This window comes from Mirounga angustirostris, unplaced genomic scaffold (assembly GCF_029215605.1).
Source record: "Mirounga angustirostris isolate CCGP_5_RB_7025 unplaced genomic scaffold, mMirAng1.0.hap1 SCAF_16, whole genome shotgun sequence".
Taxonomy (NCBI): domain Eukaryota; kingdom Metazoa; phylum Chordata; class Mammalia; order Carnivora; family Phocidae; genus Mirounga; species Mirounga angustirostris.
This window is the reverse complement of record NW_026991724.1, coordinates 56,442,093-56,453,377: the sequence shown is the minus strand read 5'-3', so window position 1 is coordinate 56,453,377 and position 11,285 is coordinate 56,442,093. Positions and strand designations below refer to the sequence as shown.

The 11,285-nt window shown below is 44.5% G+C and overlaps 1 long non-coding RNA gene across 7 annotated transcripts in view; it reads right to left on the bottom strand.

The window, feature by feature from the left end:
* LOC123856153 (uncharacterized) overlaps positions 1-11,285 on the bottom strand; it is a 73,766-nt gene that overhangs the window by 46,964 nt on the left and 15,517 nt on the right. The window lies entirely within an intron of this gene.

Below are 11,285 nucleotides of genomic sequence, written 5' to 3'. Positions count from 1 at the left end.
ATCTGAGATCAAGAGTCGGACACTTAACCGACTGAGCCACTCAGGCACCCCAACTCTGCCCATTTTTAAATTGGGTTGTTAATCTTCTTGATATTGAGTTGTAAGAATATATATATAATCTGGGCACAAGTCCATTATTAACAGACATGTACTGCAAATATTTACCTCAGTCTGTTACTCCTCTCTGCACTTTTAAATGAAATTTTGCATCTTTTTAAAAGCTAAAGTTTTGAATTTTCATGAAGCCTATAAATTATGAAAGTTTTTCTTTTACAGCTAGAGCTTTTGTATTCTATCTAGGAAATTTCTGGCACACATAGATTGTGAGTCCTTGTTTTCTTCTGTAGGTATGATAGTATTACCCCTTACATTTAGGTCTATTATCTTTTCAAAATTTATAGAGATGGTATCAGGTAAGAGTCAAGGTTCATTCTTTTAACATACAGATTAACCCAATTGTTCCTGTACCATCTCTTGAAAGGGTTATTCTTTTTCCACTGAATTATTTTGGCATTTTTGTTTAAAAACCAGTTTACCAGGGGTGCCTGGGTTGGGGGCTCAGTCGTTAAGCATCTGCCTTTGGCTCAGGTCATGATCCCAGGGTCCTGGAATTGAGCCCCGCATTTGGGCTCCCTGCTCAGCGGGGAGCCTGCTTCTCCCTCTGCCACTCCCCCTGCTTGTGTGCTCTCACTCTGTCAAATAAATAAACAAAATCTTTTTTAAAAAATCCTTGATTTAGGGGTGCCTGGGTGGCTCAGTCGTTAAGCGTCTGCCTTCGGCTCAGGTCGTAATCCCAGGGTCCTGGAATCGAGCCCCGCATCGGGCTCCCTGCTCGGCGGGAAGCCTGCTTCTCCCTCTCCCACTCCCCCTGCTTGTGTTCCCTCTCTCGCTGTGTCTCTCTGTCAAATAAATAAAAAATAAAAAGATAATAAATAAATAAAAACCAGTTTACCATAGATTAACTAGTTGCTTTCTGAACTCTGTTGGTCCACTGATCCAATACCACACTATATTTATTATTGTAGTTTTTTTAAGTCTTGAAAACAGAGGCTGTTGGCGTTATCAGGTTTTCAAATTATTCTGGCAGTTCTAGATCCTTTAAATTTCCTAAAATTACATTTTAGAATCAACTTGTCAATTTCTACCAAAGGCTACTGGGATCCTGATTGGCCTTGTGTTTACACTATATATCAACTCAGAGAGAATGGATATCTTAATAATGAGTGTTCTGATCCAGGGGCACAGTTTATATCTTTATTTAGACTTCTCTCATTTCTCTCATCAGTGTTTTGCCTTTTTCAACATACAGGTCTGGCATATGTCAACTAAATTTTATCCTTAGGTTTTTCATGTTCCTTTACATGATACAAAGGATACTGCCTCCTAAATTATCACTTGCAGTGGTTCCCTGCATGTGCATATAAGTTCAGTTATTTTTTTGTTACCAAGACATCCTGCTACCTTGCCAAGCTGACATTATTTAACTTTTTGTAGATTCCTTAGAAATTTTTACATAGTCCATCATATTCTCTGTGACTAGACACAGTTTTACTTCTTCCACTTCTAATCTGTATACTACTTTTTTTTTTTTTTTTTTTTTTTGCCTAATTTCTCTAGCTAGAATATCCAGAATGCTGTTGAGGAAATTAGTGATCTTGCCTTCTACGTGATCTTACAGTGAAAGCATTCAGTTGTTCACCATTAAATATGCTATTACTCATAGGTTTTTCACAGATGTCCTTTATACATCAAAGGAAGTTCCCTTCTATGTTCCTCGTTTGCTGAAACCTCACACCTTATAAAAATGAAATCAAAGTGGATTAAAGATTTGAATTTAAGATGTAATATTAGAAAGCCTTTGAAAGAGGGGTGCCGGGGTGGCTCATTTGTTAGGCGCCTGCCTTTGGCTCAGGTCATGATCCCAGCATCATGGGATGGGGAGGACAGCCTGCTTCTCCCTCTCTAGCTCCCCCATGCTTGAGTTTCCTCTCTCACTGTCTCTCTCTGTCAAATACATAAAATCTTAAAAAAAAAAAAAACACCTTTGAAAGAAAACAGAAGAAAATCATCAGGATCAAGGGCTTGGTGAAGAGTTACTAGACACAACACCAAAGCATGACCCATTACAGAAAAATGCATGAAGTTAGATTTAATCAAAATTAAGAGCTACCACTCTGCAGAAGACTCAAAAGGGGTCAGAAGACAAGCTACAGTCTGGGAGAAAGTATTTGCAAATCCTGTATTTGACAGAGGCCTTCTATCTAGAATAAATCAAGAACTCTCAAATATCAACAATAAAGAATTTTTTTTTTTAATTGGGGAGTTGGTTAATGGAGACAGAGTTTCAGTTCTGCAAGAAGAGAGCCCTGGAGGTAGATGGTGGTGGTGGTTCTACAACAGTGTGAACGTATTTAATACCACTGAGCTGCACACTTCAAAATGGTCAAGGTACTAAATTTTACATTACATGTGCTTTACCACAATAAAAATATTGGAAAAAAATTAAAGAACGGCAAGGCACCTGGCTGGCTCAGTTGGTAGAGCACAGTATTCCTTTTCTTTTTTCCCCCAAACTTTTAAATTCTAGTTAGTTGACATATAGTGTAATATTGGTCTCAGGAGTAAAATTTAGTGATTCATCACTTGCATACAGCACCAGTGCTCATCATAGCAAGTGCCCTCCCTAACACCCACTACCTATTTAGCCCATCCCCCACCCACTTCCCTCCATCAACCCTCAGTTTGTTCTCTATAGTTAAGAGTCTATTATGGTTTGCATCCCTCTCTTTTTTCCCCACTTCCCCTATGTTCATCTGCTTTGTTTCCTAAATTCCACATCAGAGTAAAAGCATATGGTATTTGTCTTTCTCTGACTTATTTCACTTAGCATAATATACTCTAGTAGAACATGCATTTCTTGATCTCAGGGATGAGTTCAAGTCCCACATTGGGTGTAGAGATTACTTAAAAATAAAATCTTTAAAAAAATTAGAGAGTGAGCAAAAGTCATAAACAGTCATTTCCTCAAAGAGATTATATGATGGTAAATAAGCACATAAATGTGTGTTCAACATCACTAGCCATTAGGAAAATTCCAATTAAGACCGCAACTTAAGGAACATATCAATAAGAACATCTAAATTAAGAATAATGACAATATCAAATGTGGAAGGATGCAGAGAAAGTGGATTTCTCATACAATGCTTCTGGGAGCTTACATGGTATAGTTGCTCTGCAAATTATTTTGGTAGTTTTGGTTTTTTTAAATTAATTTTTAATTTTTTTAAAAGATTTTATTTATTTATTTGACAGAGAGAGACACAGCGAGAGAGGGAACATAAGCAGGCGGAGTGGGAGAGGGAGAAGCAGGCTTCCCGTGGAGTGGGGAGCCCGATGCAGGGCTCGATTCCAGGACCCTGGGATCATGACCTGAGCCAAAGGCAGATGCTTAACGACTGAGCCACCCAGGCGCCCCTGTTTTTCGTGGGTTTTTTTTAAATAAAACTAAATATGTACTCACCATATGACCCAGAAATCTCAATCTTGGGCATTTATCCCACAAAAATGGAATTACACATCCACAAAAAACTTGTACATAAGTGTTTGTATCAGCTTTATTTGCAATAGCCAAAACCACGGAACATCAACAATGTCTGCAGGTGAATAGTTAAACTCATACACCCACATGGGCTACTGCTCAGGAATAAAAATTAACAAATTACTGAGATTGAGACATACAATTTGGATGGGTATCAAGGGCATTTTCTTAGTGAAAAAAAAAAACCCAATCTCAAAAACTCACAGGCTGTCTGATCCCATTAATGTAGACCACCCCTCTCCAACACAAAAGATTTTCATTCATGTGAAATCAGTGCCCAGACATGGTCAAATTCATGAATTCAGGCCTCAAGCACTAACTCACACAGAAGGACCCCAAACCCCTAAGATCTGAAGGATCTGACTGAGGTTGGTGTTGAGCCTATCAGGAATTCTTTGGTTAATCAAAAATTTGCTGGTTATTGGTATGGAATGATGTAATCAACGTTAGTGACTGTATTCATCTCCTCACCTGCTGCAACAAAGTACCACAAACTGGGTGGCTCTCAACAATAAACATTTATTCTCCTGCAGTCTGGAGGCTAGAAGTCTGAAATCAAGGTACTGGAAAAGCCATGTTCTCTCTGAGGGCTCTAGGGGGAGATCTGTTCCTTGCCTTTCTCTTAGCTTCTAGCCTTGCTACATCTTTGGCGTGCTTGCCTTTCAGAGCGATCAATCCACTCTCTGCCTCTCTGGTCACCTGGTCTACTCCCTCTGTGTCTCTTCTCTTTTTATAAGGACACCAGTGATACTGAATTAGGACACACCATAATGTCCTCATCTGAACAAGTGTACATTTGCAAAGACCCTATTTCCAAATAAAGCCACATTCATCGGTATTGGAGGATAGGAGTTCAACATCTTTTGGGGGGCCACAAATCAACCCATATAGGAGATGGCTGACTTGCCTGTCTACCCCTATTATTTAAGGAAGTGCTTGTATATCCGTAGTTGGAACTGCTGTAACTACTTCTCCACTTGACCCTATTTATCAGATTATGGAAAACAATGCTTAAAGGCACAGCATATGAAAAGTATATTGCAGGGGTGACTGGGTGGATGAGTCAGTTAAGCGTCTGACTCTTGATTTCACCTCAGGTCATAATCTCAGGGTTGTGGGATGGAGCCCCACATCAGGCTCTGCCCTCAGCATGGAGTCTGCTTAAGATTTTCTCCCTCTCACTCTGCCTCCCCCCCCCCGCCCCCCCCACAAAAGTATATTGAATAGAGATATTTCTACTCGTGAAATAAAGTTCTTATTCTTTCTTATAGTCAGAGGACCAACCCTAGGACATGAATTTTACCTACTTTTTTTTTTTTTGTATTTATTGGCTGGTCTTTATTGTTTTTATCATACCTGCTATAATAGAAAACATATAAGAAAGATAAGACACAATTTAAGAATAAGCACAAGGAAAATACTTAATAATTTGATTAAGAAATTCCTAAAACTTCTTCAGTATCAAAGTTTGATTCCTGATTCTCTTTTTGTTTTTTTTGTTTTGTTTTGTTTTGTTTTTTAAAGATTTTATTTATTTATTTGTGAGAGAGAATGAGAGACAGAGAGCACGAGAGGGAGGAGGGTCAGAGGGAGAAGCAGACTCCCCGCCGAGCAGGGAGCCCGATGCGGGACTCGATCCTGGGACTCCAGGACCATGACCTGAGCCGAAGGCAGTCGCTTAACCGACTGAGCCACCCAGGCGCCCCCGATTCTCTTTTTGACATAAAAACCCTAGTCTATACTAGTGAATTTTTTTTAAAAGATTTTATTTATTTGACAGAGAGAGACACAGCGAGAGAGGGAACACAAGCAGGGGGAGTGGGAGGGGGAGAAGAAGTCTTCCCACAGAGCAGGGAGCCCGATGTGGGCCTCGATCCCAGGACCCTGGGATCATGACCTGAGCTGAAGGCAGAGGCTTAACGACTGAGCCACCCAGGCGCCCCGTATACTAGTGAATTTTTTAGGAATTATTATGGAGCAACAATTTTCAATTACCGAACACTACAAAAGATATAAAATGCATGGAGCTTTCTTTGGTATTTATTCAGCTTACAGTAGTTCATGAAATCTATTAATAATGGGAATGTTTCCATTATTGATTCTTAAGGAAAACCTAAATAACATCTATATAATGGAATAAAAGGAGTATATATCAAATTAGAAAACACAGAAAATGAAGATTAAAATAATCTCATGGGGTGCCGGACTGGCTCCAGTCAGCAGAGCATGTGACTCTTAACCTTAGGGATGTGAGTTCCAGCCCCATGTTGGGCATGGAGCCTACTTTTAAAAAAATTAAAATAATCTCACACCATACAAATAACATCTTTTTAAAGAAAGACGCACTTTGTAGATATTTCATTTTGCAGCAACTTCAAACCTACACATGGTTTCCAAGTACAACATGAAAGCTTTCTGATTTGCAAACCAATCAAGAGTGCATAATAGTGATGCTCCCAACATTCAATCCGTTGTGTGATCCCTATGAATACAGCATTATCCTCTATGACCACGGGACACCTCGGAGTCAGGACTAGACACTGATCCACGACTGCCTTCTAGTACTCAGAGCTCGTCTGAATTCTGCCAATTGCTTCAGGACCTCCTTTTGCAGCAAGATGACCCAGTTCAGGGTTTCGTGTTGCATTTAGCAGCTGTGTTTCGCCTTCTTCACTCTTGAATGGTTTTCCCTTGATTTTCAGGCCCTGAGATTACAGGCCAGTTACTTTGCAGAACAGGTCTCAGGTCGGTTAGTTTCCTTTCTCCTCACATTTAGATTCAGGTTATCTGTGAATCTTCAATAGGACCTTCACAAACATGATCTTGGGTTCTCACTACCTCCTAGCAAGTGGCACACCATTTTGACTTGTCTTGTTAGATCGATGTTTAACACTTCACTTTCCCTAAAGATTTCCTAAAAAAAATCCTCTCAGAGCATGTGATTATCTACAAAGATTTGTGCAGGACTGCAGAGGGGACACTACACTCCCTGCTGCATTGACCCGGCAGAATATTCCAATGGCTCAGAGCCCATCCCCCAGGAGCTGCCAAAGGTAAGCCCTGAGGGGAAGACAGGCTTTTCTTAGTAATACGAGGTGTTTGAGCAAGGCAGGCCAGCTGAGTTCACCCTTCCCTGCACACTTTCCTGCATTCTAGTCATTAGAAACAAACCACTAAAAAATGGCCCATGTTCAAGGAGAGGAGATTTTGACTCTAACTTTTGATGTGATGAATAGAAAAGAATATATGGACATGTTTAAACCACTGTAAGTCCAAGGTAACCACAGCAGGCTCCAAGCTCCTAAATACATATTAAACTAGGATCTAGAGCTCTCACTTGGGAGAGACACAAATCTTCCCTTCCTTTCGCTTTCCTTCCTTCTTGCTTTTTAACAGTGCATATACCTATTTTGGTAAATGTTCCATGTGTCCTTGAAAATAATATACATTCTGTAATTGCTGGGTGTAGCAGGATTCCAAAAATATTAATTAGGTCAAATTGGTTAATCACGTTGTTCCAACTTCTTTAGCGTGATATTTTTGTTTGTTTCATCAATAACTATGTAGATAAAAACCTTCCAAGACAGAAGACCCTTGTGTGTGTGTGTTTGGGCAGATGGGTGGCAGCGTTTCATGGACTTTTTAAGGATGTTGATGAATGTCTCACTATAGCCATTCAAAAACTTAATTCAGCAGTGCTGATGACCTCATTTCATCCTGGTGCCCAGCATCTTTCCCACTAACTAGGGAATGGGCAATATCCTTGATATCAACCTGATTCTGTCTCCTCAAAGAGAATCCTCTGGTCCCTAAGGGCTTTTCTAAGTTAAAACTGGAACCTGCAGTTGAGTGTGTTCAGATGAGGATTTTGACAAAAGAAGTGGTTGCTTGTGGGGCTGTTCATGCACACACCTGGTTCTCACTACAGGGATGTGGGTAAGTCATGAAACCCACGAGTCACAGGAGAGGACGGAAGGGGAGGGTTGGCCAGAGATGCCACTGGGGGGGGGCTCTCCTCCCTCCCATGCTTGCAACACTGAAGCAGGGCCCCTAGAGCAGGCTGCAGGGCCAGTATGATCCCTGCGTTCCTCTTCCTTAACTGCTTTGGTAAGTTCCTTGGACTGCATATACTGGGATTCGAGACGGGGTGGACTGAGTGGGAGACCGAGGGAAGGTAATGAAGTGGGAAGGGAGTACCATCTGCTTGTCTTCATTCACAGCTCACAGGTGTCAGGGCCCCGCTGGCAACTCCAGACAGGCTTCCTCTAACAAGTGATGTCAACGTTTAAAATTTTACCTTCCGTATCCATGACTGTGCTCTGCACCCACATTGTCTCTACTTAACATTTTAGTTTTAGCGACTGGGTATTTTCTATTGGAGGATGAACACTTTCAAGCAATACTTTCAACAATAATCCAGATTCACTTACTAAGAATGGAAGGTTTCTGTAAGTGTATGCAGGAGGAAAAAGAAGAAAATGTTAGGATTTCTAGCCATGTGCAGTTGCTGGTCAAGTTTCTGAGCCCAAGATGGTTCACCTCTTGTTAGAAGGGTGATTAGCAAGACACAGAGGTGCCCATCCCTACCTGAGCCTTTATCCTCGCTGTGATAAAAGGGCTTAACGTGACTGGAAGTTACTGAAGTAACTTTCTGAAGCCGTGATCAATACTACAGAATGCTAGTCACTGAATCCCCTAAAATCATCCCACAGAGCACCTATGGTTCCTAGCTCATGCTGTGGGAAATACCACTCTAAGCAATGCAAAGTATCCTTTGTGATGGGAACTAGGCCCGTAGACATAGACGAGGTCCCTGAGACCAAAAGCTGAGGGTTCCTGCTCATGGCCACACAGAAAAGGAGCAGAGAAGTCAGCATTCAAACCCAGGCTTGGCTCCAAAATCACTGTTTCTGCCCAGTCGTAACGGGATATTAAGAGGAATGTGTGCATGGGGTCTTCAGAGTATAAATGTCCTCAGGGGGAGTGTACAGACACAGGCTGAGGAATCTAAAGAGGTGACACAGGAGTGATTCAAACAAGTGTGGGGAGGAAGTGCATCTCAGGATGTCTGCTTGTAGGCACCACGAAAGCCTGGTGTCCACAAGGGGAGTGGGCATGGTCTCCAGGCAGTGGCCGCCATGGCCTAGCTCTGTCTTCACCACATTCCTCTGATTCCAATACTCTAGACTAGATCTAAAAGTGTCATCTTGGGATGGTGAAGGGGTCCACATCGTAAGCCACCCACCTGCGTTTCCAGGAGAGGAGTGAATCAGGTGCGTGTTCTGGGCTTCCACTCCTACACATGCTGGTTGACTGCATTTGAAATACATCACATGGTGCTGGGGCTTGACTTCCTTATCCATACAATGAGGATAATTATGACCATCTGCAGGGCCATCACAGTGACTAGAGACTGTGTATGCATAGGAAGATTACTGTTATTTCCATGGGGGAATGAATCCTTCTATCATCCCCCCCTCCCTGGCTCAGGTGCTATTTCTGCTGGAAATCGCTCACAGAGAAGTCTCCATCATCTGTCACTGAAGAATGCAGGTCCCTGCTCTCTTCTGTCCTTGACAGAATGTGTGCCCGTTATCAGGCTCAGAAATCTTATCTCTTGTGAGATAAGATTTCTGAGAATGGTCTCCTCTTATCACTGTATTGGTGATGTGCAGAATTGACACGAGATGCCAGTTAGATAAGAAGCCAGGTGGTCAAGTGTGTATCCAGTCAACATGTCCTTCCAACCACGTTGGGTGAAGCCCTCAAGCCTCAGAGGGATACCCCACTTGGGAGGCAGTAGAGGGTCCCAGTTCCCCGCCCCCAGCAGTCTCTGCAGGGGTGAGTGATGGCGGGTGTTGCAAAGGCAGGAACTGAAGAGGTCTGGATGTTTCAGAACCCTGTGTGATCATCAGTCAGGATACGGCAGGGCGAGGGTACCGAGTTCCAATGGGAATCGCTTAGGACCTGCTTCATGATGCTGAGAATCTTTTCTTAACCGAGATGAACTAGACTCTCACTCCTTAATCCCTCCTCTGCCCTGATTCTCCACCAGCTCTGGGCAAACAGCAGCCTGCACATTCTCTAAGCCTTCACACTCCTGTCCACAGAGATCCCATTCACACCGCCCTGTCCGCTCCCTTTGCTCCGTGTGTGGTGTGAATCCTCCACCTTTACGCAGAGTTACACAACAGCCGAAACGGCGCACATCCTGCCCACCCAGCATGGTCATTACAACGGGGAAGGGTCTGCCGGGGGGCTCCACCTGTTGGCAGGGACTGGGCAGGAGGGACAAGGGTCCATGCCCCAGGGCTTTAGTGCACAGAGACCAGGCTCTGTCCAGTTGGGGGTCTAGCTTCTTGCTGAACGTCTGTTTTCTCCATGCCGTGCTTTCTGGAGTTCACGGAGTTGCGAACACGTCTTCTCTTGAACGCTGCGGTGCTTCCTCAAAATCCTTACTTTAAATTCTTTCTCCGGTAACTTAGAGTGCTCTGCTTCTCTGGAGTCCCTTCCTGGCAAACGGCTGTGCTCCCTGATGGTGTTGTCTGCTTGCTTTTTCACGCTGCTAGTGGTGCACGTCTGAGGGAGTGGTCGCCTCTCCCGGCCTCTCGGGTCTGGCTCGGGGGGAGGCTTTCCTCGAGGGCGACTGCCGTAGTGCCTGGGGTGTGGGCCGTGCAGGCCTCCCCGGGGACCGGGTCTCGGGAGCGCAGCCGGGTAGTGGGGCCAGCAGTAGCACAGGCCCTGGGATGACAGGGCCCGGCAGCAACTGGGGCTCCTGGGGCAGGTCCCACGGCAGTGACAGCTCCGGTCCCAAGGAGCCCCAGTGGCTGGGACTGAGGGCCACTGTCAGCCGGGGTCAGCGTCGGGTGAATACCGTGGGGCTCTTGGGGTGAGGCTTGCTGGGGTTCTCCTGCCCTCCCTTCCCCCACGCGGTCCAAGCCCTCCGAGGGGATCTCCCCCCGGCGCCCAGCTGCTCTGGCCTGGGAGTTGCAGGGCTGCAGGCCAAAGGCTGATCTCGCTTCCCTACGTGGCCACACCTGCTTTTTGAGCTCTCAGCATCTCTGCTGCCTCTCCGCTGCAGTCCAGAGATTCCCCGGAGCTATTTCCACCCGTTGGTAGCTGTGCTTTCAATTTGTTCTTGTTGTTTTTTGTTTTTTAATATTCTTTTTAAAGATTTTATTTATTTATTTGAGAGAGAGAGAATGAGAGACCGAGAGCATGAGAGGGAGGAGGGTCAGAGGGAGAAGCAGGCTCCCCGCCGAGCAGGGAGCCCGATGCAGGACTCGATCCAGGGACTCCAGGATCATGACCTGAGCCGAAGGCAGTCGCTTAACCAACTGAGCCACCCAGGCGCCCCTATTTGTTCTTGTTTTTGTGGGGGACCCGAGCACCGGGGCCCCTGCAGCCCACCATCTTGCTGATGTCACCATCTGCGCTGCGAGCTTCCACAGTGCCCCGGGGAGCCCAATGCGTAGCCAGTGTTGGAGTCTGCTGCAAACACAGCCGTTGTGTGGGACAGGGGAGAAACATGGTCTGTTCCCGAGATCTGTTTTAGGGCACTGTGCAGTGAGCTCTGTCCTGCTTGGAGAAACAAGGGATGAAAATACATAATGGAAAAGATGGGCTCAGAAACGTTTTAGCACAAAAGGCTGAGGCTGTCCTCACGAGCTCCTTCCCACAAAAGGGC